Raw genomic sequence first — 19,299 nt, 5'->3', positions numbered from 1 at the left:
TGAGCTTTAAGCCACCTTTTTCAATCTCCTCTTTCACCCGCATCAAGAGGCTCTTTAGTTCCTCTTCACTTTGTACCATTAGAAAGGTATCGTGTGTGTATCTGAGGTTATTGGTATTTCTCCCGGCAATCTTGGTTCCAGCTTGTATGTAAAAGTGTATCTATAGTAGCTCCCCACTCAGCTTCCTATATCTTTTTCCTTCTCTTGACTCACTTACCCCACCCCTTAATTGTGCTTTGTTTTTGAGTGGGGCTCAGTGTCACTTAATCCCCCATGGAGGTCTCAAGGTCCTAGCTTCAGCTGTGCCTCTTGCCAGGATAGTGAAACCTTAAACAGGGACTCTGCAGACCTCCTTCCATTTCTCCTACTCCTGGAGAGAAAGTGAATATAGTAAAACCCATTCGCTTTCGTTATCCACCTTCCAGGGTATGCAAAGAGCAAGCACAAGCTCTTCACCACACTTCTTGGGTTCTAATTCTGGTTTGCTATTTGCTAGTTCTATGATTTAAGACAAGTTACCTGACATACCAAGCTCCCCAAGTGGCTCAGTGGTAAAGAATCCACCTACCAATGCAAGGGCCACAGGAGACACGGGTTATTTCCCTGGGTTGGGAAAATCCCCTGAAGGAGGAAATGGAAACCTGCTCCAGTATTCTTGCCTGGGGAATCCCATGGACAGAGGAGCCTGGCAGACTCCGGTCCATGGGGTCACAGAGTTGGATACGACTGAAGCAACTGAGCACTTAACATAGCCCTGTGCCTCAGTTTCCTCATCTGTAAAGTGAGCATGGTAATGGTACAGATCTCACAGTGCCACTCTGAGGATTGCATGAGGCAGTATATATGCAAAGCATTTCAGAGTGGTAGTACATAGTAAGCATTCCGTAAATGCTCATCTTTTGTTATTACTATTATTCACTCCCATTTTACAAATTTTATTTGATTTGTGAATTGGTCAGTAATTGTTTCTCTGTTCCTGAGCTATGAACTTTCTATAGTTAGCACTCCACTCCATTCCGTTGCTCAGTCGTGTCCGACTCTGCGACCCTGTGGACTGTAGCCTACCAGGCTTCTCCGTCCATGGGATTCTCCAGGCAAGAATACTAGAGTGGGTTACCGTTTCCTTCTCCAGGGGATCTTCCCGACCCAGGGATCGAACCCGGGTCTCCCGCATTGGAGGCAGACACTTTAACCTCTGAGCCACCAGGGAAGCCCATAGTTAGCACTGCTACTGCTGCTGCTGCTGCTGCTAAGTCACCAGTCGTGTCCAACTCTGTGCGACCCCATAGATGGACGCCACCAGGCTCCCCCGTCCCTGGGATTCTCCAGGCAAGAACACTGGAGTGGGTTGCCATTTCCTTCTCCAATGTGTGAAAGTGAAAAGTGAAAGTTAAGTCGCTCAATCATATCCGACTCTTAGCGACCCCACGGACTGCAGCCTACCAGGCTGCTCCATCCATGGGATTTTCTAGGCAGGAGTACTGGAGTGGCTTGCCATTGCCTTCTCCGATAGTTAGCACTAGCAGATGCTTAATGTTAATTGATTGATTAACTAATTCACTCTGTTTCAGGAACTGTTATATGTACTTGAGATAAATCAATGAACACAACAGACCAAAATACCTGCCCTTGAGAAACTTGCATTTGGGTGGGTATAGGGCGTTGGGGTGGAGAAGGCAATGGCAAGCCACTCCAGTACTATTGCCTGGAGGATCCCATGGATGGAGGAGCCTGGTGGGCTGCAGTCCATGGGGTCGCTGGGGGTCGGACACGGCTAAGCGACTTCACTTTCACTTTTCACTTTCACACATTGGAGAAGGAAATGGCAACCCACTCCAGTGTTCTTGCCTGGAGAATCCCAGGGACGGGGGAGCCTGGTGGGCTTCCATCTATGGGGTCGCACAGAGTCGGACACGACTGAAGTGACTTAGCAGCAGCAGCAGCAGCAGCAGGGCATTGGGGGGTATATATTGCAAATAAACATAATAAGGAAATTATATAGCTTATTAGAAGGTGTTAAATGCCAAGTTCAGGAGAAGGCGGGGCATAGAAGCTCATTGAGGGGACAAGTGATGACCACATCTAAAAGGAAACAAAGGAAGCTCCAGCTTCATTTACTTTTACTTCCTTGTCTATTTATTTTTAAAAATTTAAGCAATAGAAGATTTTAGGTGTATTTTTTGAGTAGCAATCAGTGAGTTCCATTATATTATTAGCATTGCAAACTGAATGTCTCTTAGACTAGCTCTTTTGATGTTTTTTTTTTTTTTTGGCCTTTATCCTAAAATGTCCCATCGCATTTATTTTCTGGTGAATTTATTTTGAGTTCATCCATCCAAAAGCACCACAAAATTAATTGTTTGAGATGTGTGCCTTGTTTTTCTCCCCCAGGTAAGTGGGGTTCGTGTTAGGTTCACAGTATAAAGTTTCAGTTTCACTTTAGGTCAGTCTAGTACTTCTACCGGAGAAGGCAATGGCAAGCCACTCCAGTACTATTGCCTAGAAAATCCCATGGATGGAGGAGCCTGGTAGGCTGCAGTCCGTGGGGTCGCTAAAGGTCGGACACGACTGAGCGACTTCACTTTCACTTTTACACATTGGAGAAGGAAATGGCAACCCACTCCAGTGTTCTTGCCTGGAGAATCCCAGGGATGGGGGAGCCTGGTGGGCTTCTGTCTATGGGGTCACACAGAGTCGGACACGACTGAGGTGACTTAGCAGCAGCAGCAGCAGCAGTACTTCTACATCAAAAGAAAATTTAAATTTATTTGCTTCACATCACCTACCAAGGTAGGTGCACTGTGAGCCAAACTAGGACAAAAATAACTAGATCTGGAGATTGAAGAAATTCCTGGGGTGACTTTACCGTAGCTGTTTAGAAAACGTTGTCTCCTCTAGTGCAGACACCTGAGGTTAACTTAAGGATAGAGAAGATGACAGAGGAACAAAAGCAAAATGGATTTTTCCTCCAAAAAAAAACAAATGTTCATTACAAACTTCAGCATTCCTGACATTCAGTGAGGAAGAAAAATTTTAGATGGACTGGTTTTAGTTCACGGGAAGTACATAAAAAAATTTGACTCCAAAGTTTTCTATAATACTCTCTTATATTTGAGTTTGTATGGGTTTGGATAAATGAACATCAAAAGGGATATTTTCATTGTTTTATATTAAAATCAACTTTCTCTTCGAATGGGAAGTTTGCAAGTGTCTGCAACGGGGACAGTCCCTGAGAGATGTGGCGTTTCAGCCTCTTTGTCGTGGGCAGTGCAGACCTCAGAGTGAACAAGACTTTGTCGATAAAACCAACAGGGTAGAGGACAGAGCGTCACAGCACTGCTTTTCTCTGTACTTCCTGTTCAGCTGTTCACTCTCAAAACATGCCTCCCCTGAATCTATGCGAGGGGATGCTCCCTGAGTGTGTTACTTCCCAGGCATTTTAAACTATGGGCTGCTGACGTGATATCAAACACTGGCCTTTAAAAGTGCCTATCGTTCACTCTGAGTAGGTCCTGTTATGTAACACTGTTGGCCCCCAGAGCAGGCTTCACCATGCTCTCTGCATGGATCAGGCGTATAGTTAGAAGATACAGTGGAAACTGTAATTTTGGAGCATCACAACACAGCATTAGTAGATGGGGAAACCTGAACGCATTGAAAATCCCCAAGGTCCAGAGAAAGTCAGGCAACACTACTCTTTTTCAAAAAACGTTTTTTAAAAACTTGTCATTTTGTGTTGGTGTATAGCCGATTTACAATGTTGTGTTACTTTCAGGTGAACAGCGAAGGGACTCAGCCATACATATACATGTATCCATTCTCCCCCAAACTCCCCTCCCATCCAGGCTGCCACGTAACATTGAGCAGAGTTCCACGTCAAGCAACACTAGTCTTGATAAATTACAGCAAAGAGCTGGGGATTTGGAATCAGGCCCAAGTTTGAATTCCAGGTTCAATGCCATCCCAAAGTCCCAGTAAATGAAATAGCGCACATAAAGTGCTTAGCCCAGCATTTGGCACAAAAGTGGACACTCAATAAAGGGTAGTTTTACTATTTAAAAAAAAGAAAGAGGGGAAGAGAAAGGTTGCATGGCCTTAAATAAGTCTCCAGATTTATTTTGAGTAAATGCATTTTGTGCTAAAGCTTTTTCTGGTAACCAGGTCACCGAAACATGGAAAGTGCCATTGCTAGGGCATACTGGCTAGAATGAACAAATACAGCCATTATGGTTTTTACAATACAGAGGGGTGTTATTTCCTTCCCATCTCCTTGCCTCCCACCACCCTACTATGTTTGTGTGTAAACATGTTCCCCTTTAAATTTGTTTCCCAAATCTTACCTTTCTTGAGGATCCAGCATTAAATGTCCCGCTTCCCTGAAACCTTCTGCACCTCACTAGTTTCCTGTGATCTCCTGATGCCAGCCCCCTCCCCCCCTTGGGTTCTGTATTTTCACTCTCTTGGCATATCCTCCACCACCCGGGGCTCTTTCCCAACCAGTTCCCTGAAGACCCACTCTTCCACTTCTTTTGTACTGCCGGAATGCTTCATTACAAGGCTGGCAGAAGGTCCTCAGTAAATTCTTGTCGAACTAAATCTCTTATTTGAAATTTCCAGGGTCTCCACTTCTCTCCCACAGACCTCCTCAATGTAGGGGAGTCTCTTGAAATGACTCACAGCTTTTAACACCTCATCCCAAGCTGACCTTTTCAGATTATTTACATGCTTCATAGTTTTCCAGCATGCACTACCAAAACATTTATATTAAAAGAGCATATTTAATTATCATGCATTGGCCCTAAGACGTGTCTGATAGCCAGCAGCATTGTTCCACTTCAGAGCTATTTTAATAGCTGAAGGTTACATGCTTTGCCGCAAATCATCCACTTCGTGGCGGGCTCAGGGGAAGAAGGAAGGATAGCTTTCCAGGGCAGTCGGATGGCCTTAAGCAACCAGGAAGGTAAAGACGGTGCCTTGGCTAACTCACTTGGTTTACTGGAAGTGCATATTTTCCACGTGCCAAATTCAGTAAGTCATGGAGCAAATGTTTATTTTGCTAGGCTTTGAAAAGTTGCTTCGCTTCTTGTAAGTTTTCTCGGTGGAAGAATTCCAAGATGTGACTTAATCTATGTTTGCCGCATTGAACTGGAAACAGGATTTGTTATGGGACTTGGCTCTGTCATTTATTGGCCACTTTTGTAGGGAAGGTGCGCAGAAGCAACAGGAGAAATGCCTGATGTTTGAACGGTTGTGTCTCTCATGAGGGCAACAAGAAATATACTGATATTATGATTGTTTTTCATGTTACCAAGATTTGGGTTTTCCAACATGTGAATGGAGTCATCCAGCCTTACAGAAGGGTCATGTGTCCATCTTGTAGACTACTGTCACTTATTTCCAGAATTACAGTAACCAAGTAATACACAGGGTCACCGCCTTAGACTTCCCAATAACCTGGACAGAGTCCCCTTTTGTACTTTCCTGTTCTAAACTCCCTCAGGCCAGAGACGAGCCAGCCATCATCAGTAGGGAAGCCCATCCCCAATCGGGGCTATTATTACCCTTTGAACTTACTCTGTAGGCATCCTATAAAGCATTTGAGACTTTGTTAACTAATAATAATCTTATTAGATGTTTGATTTATTACAAAAGGGACTGCTAAACAGTTTATAGCGTAGAAGAGTCTCCTCAGCTGGATAAATAGTCCATGCAGTTGCCTAGTAGGCAAAGCCAAAGCAGGACTTACTGACAGTTTGAATCCTAGGTAAGAAATTAGGAAGCTAGCTTCATAGGTTGACTCCAGCCCTTGCCTGAACCGTTTCAAGTTTTTTTCCATTTTCTTAATACAAATTTGGATTGTTTTCAAAATCAGCAGACTGTCTTGCTGTTGATTCACCACCTGGACAACTTTATGAAGCCTTTCTTAAAGTCACTCTTTAAGGGGCTTCCCTTTTGGCTCAGCTGGTAAAGAATCCACCTGCAATGCAGGAGACCTGGGTTCGATCCCTGGGTTGGGAAGATCCCCTGGAGAAGGGATAGGCTACCCACTCTAGTATTCTGGCCTGGCGAATTCCATGGACTGTATAGTCCATGGGGTCACAAAAAGTCGGACACGACTGAGCGACTTTCACTTCACTTCACTAAAGTCACTCTGATTCTTGCACTCACTGGAAGTGCATTAGCTTTAAAGTGTTCAGAGTTCCTCAGCCCACCCCCTAAAGCAGCAGTCTACAACGTTTTGGGTTGGCCAAGAAGTTTGGTGTGGATTTTCCTGTGACATCTTGTGGGAAAACCACAAGCAAACTTTTTTACCAACCCAAGAATGTAAAATCTAATCACACTTCTTGGTACTACAATTTTGAACAATCAATAGGAGTCATTTGGGGGTTTTTGAGGTTCTCATTGGGAACAGTAAGGTCTATTTAGTAACCATCTGTGATTCCCTTTAGTTGTAGAGTAAAAATAATGTGTTGCCTGAAGAGTCAATTCAGTCTGATATCTGAAGCGGCACTGCCCTTCTCCAGGAACCAGTGGGTTGTTAGAGCACGGACATGTCTGGTCCTCTCAGGTACCTTCTTGTGCTGCCCTTTCCTGCTTCCTCCTGCCTGCCACGTGGCTTCCTAGTTGTTTTTAAAAACTCACTTAGAAGTCAACGCTTACAAGGGATCTTCTCTTCTTACCCCCAACCACTTTTTGATGTCTTTCCTTTGAGTTCCTGCAATATGATTATTTTCTTGATTCATCTGCTATAATATCATTTACTTTTGTTTTTCTCTCACTCACCTGGTGGCGACTTGAAAATAAGTGTTACGTGTTTTATCTCTTTGTTCCAAACTCTTAACAATGCCTATGCCCAGTAAATATTGAATAAATGATTGGATCCATGAATGAATGAATACTTGAATGAATGCTAAGAATAATGAAAGATGTACTGTACCTTTCCAACGTGTTGACTTATACTGGTGTATCCTAAATTTAAATGACTCTCTACACTCCCCTCCCCCCCACACACACATATATACACACACTGGGGAAAAAGCTAGTAAAGACAGGGAGATCCACTCTGCTATTCTTGAAGTGGATTGATAAGGATCCCACTGATGTCTGAATGGTCTATCCTGTGTTCCCAGGACTGAATAATCAACTTTGGGCAAATATGAGAGGATTTATTGGGAAATAAAATTTCTGTTTCAGTTCCTAGAGAATTATTATAAAAACAAGGAGGCAAGGATTCTTTAATGTTAGAAAAATAAAATGAGACTTCTGTAATGAAAACCAAAAGTTATAGTATAGATGAAGAAAAACAGTAATCAGCCTAAAATAGAAAAAGCCTGAGTTTAAAATATTTAATTTTCTCTGCTGCTACTGCTAAGTCACTTCAGTCGTGTCCGACTCTGTGTGACCCCATAGACGGAAGCCCACCAGGCTCCCCTGTCCCTGGCATTCTCCAGGCAAGAACACTGGAGTGGGTTGCCATTTCCTTCTCCAGTGTGTGAAAGTGAAAAGTGAAAGTGAAATCACTAAGTCGTGTCCGACTCTCAGCGACCCCACGGACTGCAGCCTACCAGGCTCCTCCATCCATGGGATTTTCTAGGCAATAGTACTGGAGTGGCTTGCCATTTCCTTCTCCGTAATTTTCTCTGGACTAAGAAAATTGATGCAGACTGTTGTGGGTGTTTTAAGATCCCAATTATTTGGACAGATGTATGTATGTATAGAATGTTTTGCTATTTAATTTATGAGTTGGAACTAACCCTAAAATTCATCTCCTTTATTTATAAACAAATACAGTTAACATTTACTAGAGATGTTCTGTCTTCTCTGACACATAAAATTCAGCTCTCTGTAACAAGAAGAACAAAAATTACTATGAAAGATCTATTTCTTAATTTTCCCCTGTTACCACTCTCACTTATGCAGGCCATGAGTCAGGCTAAATGAGAAAGCACTTTAGAAGGAAGGTTTAATTCTTCCCTTCCTGTGAATTCTGTCATCACTTGCTGTGGTTGGATTCAGTAGTATCTTTATGATGTGTAGGAGGTGGAACTATTTGCTTTTTCTCAACTATTGAATATATTGTGCTCAAGTCACTTGAGTCATGTCTGATTCTTTGCGACCCTATGGACTATAGCCTGCCAGGCTCCTCTGTCCATGGGATTCTCCAGGTAAGAATACTGGAGTGGGTTGTCATGCCCTTCTCTGTTGAATGTATTATAGAAACTGCTTTTATCTTTGGGGGCACCATAGATCAAAGTTTGATACTTAACTTTGCAGGCTCAAAAACTCACACTTAACAAAGCTCCAGAAAGCTAATTCATTATTAAGTATTCATGATGTGTTAATTTACAGGGAGATTTGTGTGTGGCTGGGAAATAGACCACTTGTCTACAGAAAGTAAATTTGTAGAGTTAACCTTCTTTGTGATAGGTTTTAAGAGAATACAGAATATCTGCAACTATGTTATGTTCTGCAACTATAGAAAAAAAATCAAACTTTAATTCTAGAAAAATTCATATAAAATCCAGTCTACAGCACACCTTGATTTTGCACATGAGGAACTGGGACCCTAGGTTTTCAGCACTATGTAGTCACAGAGCTGGGACTAGAATCCAGGTCTCCTGGGTAGATTTGTGTACTTTTCACAGCCCCTGCTGTCTCCCTGATTTTAGAGTGAAATGAATAGTCAGTAGTTGGACCAAGAGATGGTTCAGATTCTTTAGTGACTATAAATTAAGCTGGAAAAAAATACTCAAAAGTGATATTTCCATTAAGCTGAAATCATCTGATGAAGCACCTTGTCTCCACTTTGGTTTGGAGGGACCAATAAATTTCTAAATTTAAAGATGGAAGAGGACATCAAGAAATAAAGTGCCTGGGTCACTGGTTAATGATGGAGAATAGCTGACAGATTCTTGTCTCTCTCTGACTACCTAAAAGATCCTTTGTCATTGGTTTTCCAAATGTTTTGTCTTCATTGAAGAAGCTGCTAAATTTATTTTAACTACATTGTAGATCAGTGTCTTTAATTAAAAGCTTCTCTAGAGTTTCTGATAAATTTGAGTCTTCTTGTTACCTTCAAAAGTCGCACATTTCCAAGTCATATTTTAGGAACCCTCCCCCATCATTCATTCACTCAGAGATATTTATTATGTAGGTCACTGCGTCAGGTTCTGAGCACGACAGAAATGGTCCCAAACCGAATGTGAAAAATCACAGAGGCTGCTGCTACTGTGGGAGGCATATTTTAATAAGACAATAACACAGACCTTGTTAAAAATTGGATAAGTTCTACATAAAATACTGCAGGGTGCTATTTAAAAAAAAAGCATAAACAGAAGAAAGTTATCTAAATTTGGGGGATTCCTGAGGAAGAGAGGTCAGATGTTGGTGTAAGTGGTACCAGTAAGCCAAGAAGGAATTATGCATTTTGGAAGTTTTCTAGAGGGAGCAGCAGTGTAAGGAAGCGTCTCTTAGAGTTGTGCCTGGCCTTCATACCTTATGACATACATTCATGGTTAGTTTAGTCACTAAGTCGTGTCCAACTCTTGTGACCCCATGGACTGTAGCCTGCCAGGCTCCTCTGTCCATGGGATTCTCAAGGCAAGAATACTGGAGTGGGTTGCTGTTTCCTTCTCCAGGGGATCTTCCCAACCCAGGAATCAAACCCAGGTCTCCTGCACTGTAGACAGATTCTTCACCAACTGAGCTACAAGGGAAGCCCTTGAAAAAATGACCATGCAAAGGCCTTGGAATCAGACCAGGATAGCTGAATTTGAAGAGTGCAAGCTGAGTGGTGTGGGGTCTTAAAAAATAGTAGTAAGCCTTAAACGGTGGTAAGGAGTGAAGTGACACTTCGTATTATGGAGAATTAATTATTGTAGGACAGGAGGGGAAGAGAGTAGGGGCAGGCTGATATGGAGTTTCTTGCCATGACGAAGGTGTGAAATTGTGGCAACTTTGGCTAGCATATGAGCAATGGATTTGGAAAGAAGTCCAAAGTTCAAGAAATATTTTGGAGGTAAAATTGACTGGATTTAGTAATGGATTGGATTGGGGATGGGGAGGAGGAGAGAGAAACATCATCCAACGTGGTCCTCCTCCTGGGGACCTCAGTGTGTGTAGCTGATCCGTCCTAGGCAGCTTGTGGTGCTCTCCAGCCCACCTGGTGCCACCTGGACTTTACCATCACCTCCAATTATTCCACTGCTCCAAGGTAAGGGAAGCACAAACTGTTCTGCTTCCAGCCACTTCACACCTAGGTTTCTGAGCCTACTAAGGAAAACTGTGTACTTGAAGAGATTCCCGAATCCCTCTGAAGGAAGGCTTCATAGAGTTGTTCAAAGATTTTAATGACAGTGTTTGAAAAGCTCCTAATACAGAAATGCAGTGAGGTAGAAATTGCCTTTCCTCTTTTGTGAGCTGATTCTTGTTTTCACACTTCAGGGAATCCCACTAACCTTGTCTGATTTGCTACTATAGTAAGTAAGTATGTTTTTAATCCAGCACTTATTTTATCAGGTTTTTGTGCAGAGGTCAGCTCCGCCATACAGCTTATTAAAGACACATACTTCTTGTCAGTTTAGTCTTCTGAGGCCAGATTCCAGTGTGTGTGTGTGGGGTGGGGGATAGTGTTTTCCACTTACCACCAACTAGCAATTCTCAGGACACCAGCTGGATATCCTACCGCAGTTCTGACACTATCTGGAGATTACATGAGATTCCTCAGGTTAAATGTTCAATCGTATAAGACTGCCCATCTCAGCACCTGCCTCCAACCTCAGATGTCAGTTGCAAGCCCAGTTTGTTACCTGTTCTTCTAACTGACTACAAATCCGGGATTCCCAAGACCCCCTCCTCAGTTCAATTAATTGACTAGAGCAAAACTCAAAGATGCATTTACTTCCAAGATTATTGGTTTATTATAAAAGGATATCAGGGGTAGCCAGATGGAAGAGATGAAAGAGCAAGGTATGGGAAAGAGGGAGAAGGTCCACCCCTCCTCCAGATCTGTCACTCTCCTTGAATCTCAGTGTGTTCGCCAACCTAGAAAGTCTCCCAACCAGGTCCTTCTGGGTTTTCATGGAAACTTCACTACATAGGCATGGTTGTTGAAATCACTGGTCATTAGCAATTGATTCAACCACCAGCTTCTCTCCCCTCCCTGGAGGTCAGGAGGTGGGACCGAAAGTGGCGCCACTGTTATCTCAGCCCCATCCTGGTGCTTTCCAAAGGTCACCTCATTTACCTAACAAATACCTTTACTATTATTCCTTTCCTCACTAAACAAGTCTCCAAGAGTTTTAAGAACTCTGTGCCAGGATGGGAGTGAAGACCGAATATATATTTCTTAATATAAATCACAGTATCATAGGCAGTAACTCTGCTTGCAGCACCAGGAAGGTCCTTGCTCCATTCCTTAAAATGTAGCTACCACTTTTGTAAAAACAAAAGATAAATGCTCAGAAAGCCACTGCTTCAGCCTTCTATATTGAAGATTTAATAAAGTGGAAAAGACCACCAATAGCTGTTCCCTTCCTGTGAATTCTATCTTCACTTGCTATGAATGGATTCACTAGTATTTCACATCTGTGCAAAAACTATGTAGGAACGAGGAAATAATATGTACCCTACAGAGATATGTGTCCAAAATTCCTAAGGGGGAAAAAAAATAGGCAAGCATAAAGCAATCTGTTTACCCCATGTAACATGTTATGAATGGTCTGATGTTTCTTGGGGTCCAGATTTTGTTATTATTGACAAATGAAACAAAGGATCTCAGTCATCCTTTTACCATGTGATAGAATACACAAATTCACTATTTTTCACCAATAACATGTAAATAATTATTTCTAGATTTTTTTAAGTAACTGTGCAAACATTTCCTTATACAAACTGAGAGTTTTCTCTAATATTTTTTAGATTATTTTTTTCAGAGAATTTGAGGTTTCATTTCTTTGTCTTATAAATCACACATTTCCATTTGTTTATAAGATTTTTTTTTGGCCATGCCACATGGCTTGTGAGATCTTAGTTCCCCAATCAGGGATTGAACCTGGGCCCACTGCAGTGAAATCTCTAAGTCCTAACCACTGGACCACCAGGGAATTCCCCACATATTCATCTGTTCTGAAAATTACAGGCTAGGTTAGAATAGAAGGGTGGTAAAATTTAAAGTCAAGGTACAGACTGGCAGAGTAGAAGGATATGCACTCATCTCCTTTGGTGAGAACACCAAAATTGTAAGAAGTTGTTGAACAGCCACCAACAGGAGGATGCTGGAACCTACCACAGAAAGATACCCCACATCCAAAGACAAAGGAAAAGCCGCAATGAGACAGAAGGAGGGACGCGATCTTGATAAAATCAAATCCTGTAACTGCCAGATAGGCAGCCCACAAACTGGGAAACAATAATACCAAAGAAGTTCTCCCACTGCTGTGAAAGTTCTGAGTCCCATGTCAGTCTTCCCAGTCTGGGGATCCGGCAAAAGGACTAGGAATCCCCAGGGAATCTGACTTTGAAGACCAGCGAGATTTGATTACAGGACTTTAACAGGACTGGGAGAAACAGAGACTCAGAAAGCACAAACAAAATCTTGCACGCACCAGGACCCAAGGGAAAGGAGCAGTGAGACTGAACAAGACCTACTTGCTAGCGCTGGAGGGTCTCCCTCCTAGATCGGCAGTGGCTCACTGAAGAGATGGGGACATTGGCAGCAGAAGTCCTGGGAGCTGCCCCCCTTGGTGTGAGCCCTCTTGGAGGTCACCATGAGCCCTACCATAGAGCATATAGACTCCGGGGCTGGGTTGCCTCAGGCCAAGCAATTAACAGAGAAGGAGCACAGCCTCACCCATCAGCCAACAATTGAGTTAAAGTTTTACTGAGCCTGGCCCTGCCCACCAGAGCAAGACCCAGTTTTTTCCCACCACCAATCCCTCCCATCAGCAAGCTTACACAAGCCTCTTAGCCTTATCCACCAGAGGGCAGACAGAAGAAGCAAGAAGAACTAAAATCCTGCAGGCAGAAAGAAAACCGCATCACAGAAAGTTAATCAAGATGAAAAGGCAGAGGGTTATGTCCCAGATGAAGGGACAAGATAAAACCTCAGAAAAACAACTAAATGAAGTGGAGGTAGGCAACCTTCCAGAAAAAAAAGAATTCAAAATAATGATAGTGAAGATGACCCAGGATCTCAGAAAAAGAAAGGAGAAGAGGCAAGAAATGTTTACCAAAGGCCTAGAAGAACTAAAGAACAAAGAAACAGATGAACAGTACACTAGAAGGAGTGAAGAGCAGAATACCTGAGGCAGAAGAACGGCTAAGTTGGAAGACAGAATGGTGGAACTCACTGCTGCAAAACAGAATATAGAAAAAAGATGGGGAAAAAAATGAAGACAGCCTAAGAGACCCCTGGGACAACATTCAATGCACCAACATTCACATTATAGGGGTCCCAGAAGGAGAAGAGAGAGAGAAAGGAACTGAGAAAATATTCAAAGAAATAATAGCTAAAAACTTCCCTTCCATGGGAAAGGAAATAGTCAACCAAATCCAGGAAGTGCATAGTCCCAGGCAGGATAAACCTAAGGAGGAACACACCACGACACATAGTAATCAAACTGACAAAAATTAATGACAAAGATAAAACCCTGATAGCAGCAAGGGAAAAATGACAAATAACATACAAGGGACCTCTCATCAGGCCATCAGCTGATTTTTCAACAGAAACTCTTCAAGCCAGAAGGGAATAGCATGATATATTTAAAGTGATGGAAGGGAAGAATCTACAACCAAGAATACTCTACCCAGAAAGACTCCCATTCTGATTTGATGGAGAAATTACAGTCAAAGAACAAACTACTTTCTGCATTGAAAGATTTGCAAACGTACAAAATTTGGTGTTTGGAGTTTATTCCTTAATTTTAGCAAATTTTCTTCTTAGACATAGCTATTGCTTCATATACTTAAAATGTTTTAAACCAATAGGATTGGGTTTAAACCAATAGGATTGGGGGCAGGAGAAGGGGATGACAGAGGATGAGACGGCTGGATGGCATCACTAACTCGGTGGACATGAGTTTGGGTGGACTCCGGGAGTTGGTGATGCACAGGGAGGCCTGGCGTGCTGCAGTCCATGGGGTCGCAAAGAGTCGGACACGACTGAGCAACTGAACTGAACTGAAACCAATAGAATAGTAAAAATGTATCATGCTTTCACATATACACCCAAGGGCTTTAAACATGTACACAAAGGGTTCAGTTTTTATTGCCTTTCCCATAACAAGCATTTCATCCCCTCCCACTATAGGTGGTTTTTGTTGCAACTTAATAACCTATTAAAAATTGTGATTACATTCCCTCCTACCCTTACTTACTTGGGATCTGAGTCACGGGAGCAGCTGCCAAAGAGCACCCCAATTTGTCTTCTAGAATTTCTGGTAAGGTGTATTTATGAAAATAGCACAGATGGTACAGCTATACCCATTTCTTAGTTAAGAGTAAGCTCTTAAGACATCAGTGCTGTTCATAGTGGGATCCTGATTCTTCTTGCCCTAATTTTTCAAGGCCCCAGATGATACAGATTTGGGGAAAACTTTATATATTCCTCCATCCACTCAACAAATATTTATAAAGAACTTGGTCTTCACAGGACGCTGTGCTGGGCTTATGGCAGTGAAGAAATCTAGTTGTCTTGATTTTGAGAAGTTTACCATCTGCAGCGTAATGTAGGACACCAACTAGAAAAGTGGCCGTGAGCACAGAGCAGAATAAATGCTATTAGAGGGGGCGTCTAGGGCGCAGGGACAGGGTGTTGGGTTACCTAACCCAGGATGAAGTTGGAAGGGTAGCTGCAGAAACATCTCAGTGCCCTGGAGGAAGCTTATACTTAAAGCGAAGAGCCAGCCAGCCTAGGGGAGGAGGAACAGCAAGTCCACAGGGCAAACCTGAGAAAAAGCACAGCTCATTTGGAGGAGCTGAAAGTGCCTGGTGGTTCATTTTGCCTGGAGCGTGGAGTCTGAGGCAGGGAGTGGTGACATTCAGGAGCAAACCACTAAAGGCTTTATTAATTAGCCAAGTTACAAGTTGTGTTCTATCTTCTGAAGGTGCTGGGAACCACTGAAACAGGGACACCCCCCTTTTGTGAAATGACTCAATGCAGAATAAACCGTATCAGTAAAAAAAAACAAAACCAAAAAACTGATGCCCAGGTCTTAAGAAAAATGGTTAAAGCTTGTGTTTGTAATCACACTAAGGCAGAACAGCACCTTGGTTTGTGTTCTTTACCAGTTCTGGGAAAGAAGTGGTTCTTAGCCATGGTAAATATTCAACCACCAAGATCCTGCTTGGCTTCATAGTGTTACATTATTTCTCGGAACACGGCTTTGTGGCAGGCTACCTCAACTGGTAGGAATGTGCTGTGCAAAGAAAGAAGCAACCAGGTTAAGGATGAGCCTAGCTTTCTGCAAACCCTTTTAGCATAAAAACAGTATCTCCTTGTATTTATGAAGCACATTTACAGTTTGCAAAAGCACCTTGCATTTGTCTTATCAGAGCCTTGTAATCTATTGAGGTAACAAGTGTTGGTTCCCATTTTATAGATGAAGCAACTGAGCTGCTTATAAATATAGCTCAATATAACAGTATTTAGCAAGTAGCAAAGCACTTTATCATACTAACTATATTCATTAGTATGTACTTATTATACTACCAGTTGCATGTTCAGTTCCGAGATATATGACTGTAAAGTTCATTCTCTACAAGAGAATGGTTATAGCCAGTCAAGAAAATTAAGTTTAGGGATAGAATGGAATCCTTATTTAGATTTTTTGTTAAATTTTCAATCTTAAGAATTGAGCAGTTCCTAAAAGAACAGAAGATAATAAATAGTGTTCTTCAGCTCAGTCGGTCAGTCGTTTCTGACTCTGTGACCCCATGGACTGCAGCACACCAGGCTTCCCTGTCTATCAACTACTCCCGGAGTTCACTCAAACTCATGTCCATTGAGTCAGTGATGCCATCCAACCATCTCATCCTCTGTCATCCCCTTCTCCTCCTACCTTCAATTTTTTCCAGCATCAGGGTCTTTTCCAATGAGTTAGTTCTTCGCATCAGGTGGCCAAAGTATTGGAGTTTCAGCTTCAACACCAATCCTTTCAATAAATACTCAGGGCCGATATCCTTTAGAATGGACTGGTTGCATCTCCTTGCAGTTCAAGGGACTCTCAAGCGTCTTCTCCAACACCACAGTTCAAAAGCATCAGTTCTTCAGCGCCCAGCTTTCTTTATGGCCCAACGCTCACATCTATACAAGACTACTGGAAAAACCATAGCTTTGACTAGACAGACCTTTGTCAACAAAGCAATATCTCTGGTTTTTAAGTGTTCTTAGGCTCCAAATATAAAGCAATATAATACCCATTTTGCTGATTTTTATATCTGTTTTGGTCTAAGGAAAAGAAATGCTCTATTTAAAGTGTTCTTTAAAAAAAGAAAAGGAAAATAATTAATTGACTTGATGATATGGTTATTCAAAGAGGCACCAACTAGAAAATTTATATGTTACTACCAGTATAATATATATAATCATGTTCTGAAATTCTGACTATGGAATCAACATGTGAAATTTAATCTTTTTCTTTCCTTTGACTTTCATTGCAAGAGATAATATATGCCCATATGTGAAACGTACCAACTATTGCAGGGTTGAAAATTTCTGTTGTGAAAGATTTGGTGAGTGTGGACCCGCATCTTAGGAGGTACTTTAAGCCACAAGACTTAATTTTATTTAGGTGCCTCATATTTTTCACTCTAGGGTAAGATCTTTGAAATAGATACCCCATCTTTTATATTATTTTAGGACTCACAGAATTTTCCATGTACTAGACACTCAAACTTTTCAAAGAATAGCATACAACCTTATTTTGTTGAAAAAAGGTAAAAATATTTGTAAGACTGTCCTAATTTAGGTAAAGCCAATCACTGGACCCATCTTTCACTTCACTTATTTCCCCTTCGGGCAACGTTTTGAGATTTAGGAAGCAGAGGAACTCCTGGTGGAGCTCCAAGCATTGAACCACAAAACTGGGCATGAAATGCTGGAGAAAGTACTCAAGCCTGTCTGTCAACTGCCTACACGGAACCTAAGTGCACTTCTTGGTGGGCATTCAGCTATTAAATGTGAACTTAATGGATGAATCAAAGATGGTTAGGAGAGAATTTAAACTGCAGACCATCCTTACATAAAGAGGGCTGGTTAGAATCTGGATTTTTATTAAGATTTAAGATACGCTCAATTGCTCTGCTGATTCAATCAGGATTTATTCCTCAGTGCTGGATCCTTCTTGCGTGTGTTAGTCGCTCAGTTGTATCCGACTCTTTGTGACCCCACGGACTGTATGGAGCCCACCAAGTTCCTCTGTCCATGGGATTCTGCAAGCAAGAATACTGGAGTGGGTTGCCATTCCCTTCTCCAGGAGATCTTCCTGACCTAGGTATCAAACTGGGATCTCTCACACTGGAGGCAGATTCTTTGTCACTGAGCCACCAGGGAAGCCCGGATCCTTCTTGAGCCCTAACGAAAGGGGTGGGGGGGGGGGTGATGTTGATAAAAATGCTGAGACAACAGGCAAAACCAAGAATTTCTAACAAACCAGGGCTGTCCCAGGCAAACCAAGATCTAATGTTTCTTCCGCTATTGCCCAACTGTAAATCCAACCTTCAGCTCTTTTTCGCAACAAAATGCTTACATATGGAAACATGTCCTTACATAATTAACGGGTTGGGGAAAAATAAACCCTCTCTAGAAATTGTAGTTTTAAGAAAGTTTATATCCAAGATAGAGTGGTGATTTCTGAGTGTTAAGATTTGGGGATGAGGTGTGGCTTCTTTGTATTTTATTTCCTTTTCCCCCTTCTGCAATAAATATTAACAATAAAAAAAAAAAAACAATGAATGGGCTGCTTTAAATTATTGCTCTTTAAAATTAAAATATCCATACATTTTAGAGGTTTGTTAGTAAATTAGCTTTTCTATAGAGCATTACTGGAGATATCTTAGTATCCTTGTTTCTAGAAAATTGCACCAAAAAGGTACAAAATAATTTCTCCCTACTAAGTAGCTAAGTAAACATCAGAAAAGAGTATTTGAAAATAGTAACAATATTTTGATAATATATAGTATGGGCTTCCCTGGTGGCTCAGTGCCAATGCAGAAGACTTGAGTTCAATCCCTGGTCCAGGAAGATCCCCTGGAGAAGGAAATGGCAACCCACTCCAGTATTCTTGCCTGGAAAATCCCATGGACAGAGGAGCCAGGCAGGCTATAGTACATGGGATCACAAACAGTCAGACACAGCTTACGAACAGAATAACAATAACACCAACAATATGTTCAGTCCAGTTCAGTCACTCAGTCGTGTCCGACTCTCCGCGACCCCATGAATCACAGCACGCCAGGCCTCCCTGTCCGTCACCAACTCCCGGAGTTCACTCAAACTCATGTCCACAGAGTCGGTGATGCCATCCAGCCATCTCATTCTCCGTCGTCCCCTTCTCCTCCCGCCCCCAACCTTTCCCAGCATCAGTCTTTTCCAGTGAGTCAACTAGTCGCATGAGGTGGCCAAAGTATTGGAGTTTCAGCTTTGGTTCTTAATATCTGGAATTATTGATTTCTGGTTCCATGCTGTGTTATCTCAAATCTGTAAATGTAAAGATTCCCAGAAGTGTAGTAACTCGAGTTTTTATCTGCTGGTGAGATATCTCAGAATTTGCCAGTCTTGCCAATTGTGATAAATCTCTTTCTGTCTCCTTAGTGCAAAATTTATACCTGTTTCCAGTAGAGTGGATCAAAGATGTTGAGTTCCACATTTCTATAAAAGTCTACATGGACTGTGTCCTTATTTTGGAATTGACTCATGCAAAAATATTTCTAAAACAAGGCCATTTAGATCATCTTTGATATTTGACTAACCGTGTTATGATGAAATGCATAATTTCTTCAAAGCTTACTAGATTTTTTTTTTCCTTTCAAAAGCAACATAAAAGATGTAGAAGCCCAACAGTTATGAGTCATTGGCTGGCTGGCTGCCTTCAGTAACCTGTGGGACAGGGATAAGTCAAAAGTACAAAAATTGGGCATCTCCCAAAGGGACCTCTGTATCAGAGGTGACGTAAAATTGGCAGGAAGAGACAGCCAGTGTAGCAAATGTGAAATTGTCAACATTCATTCAGTATCTTCAGATGGAACACATGAAGTTCATAGTTTAAAGGTATTAAACTCTGTGCTCTGCAGTCTTCTGCT

At 42.0% G+C, this 19,299-nt stretch overlaps 1 protein-coding gene and 1 long non-coding RNA gene across 2 annotated transcripts in view; one reads left to right on the top strand and one right to left on the bottom strand.

Moving 5' to 3' along the window:
* Nucleotides 1–19,299, top strand: part of ADGRV1 (adhesion G protein-coupled receptor V1) — a 549,332-nt gene that overhangs the window by 506,428 nt on the left and 23,605 nt on the right. The gene's annotated exons all lie outside the window — the stretch shown is intronic.
* On the bottom strand, nt 13,903–16,150 carry LOC148777028 (uncharacterized). The gene is made up of 3 exons (XR_016037958.1): nt 16,059–16,150; nt 15,267–15,416; nt 13,903–14,178 (listed from the first exon to the last, which is right to left on the bottom strand). It is a non-coding gene; the product is annotated as an uncharacterized LOC148777028 (long non-coding RNA).

This window comes from Moschus berezovskii, chromosome 8 (assembly GCF_049115385.1).
Source record: "Moschus berezovskii isolate FMDL1 chromosome 8, NW_MosBer_1.0, whole genome shotgun sequence".
Lineage (NCBI taxonomy): Eukaryota > Metazoa > Chordata > Mammalia > Artiodactyla > Moschidae > Moschus > Moschus berezovskii.
The sequence above is the reverse complement of the archived record's forward strand: the minus strand, read 5'-3'. Positions and strand labels throughout refer to the sequence as shown.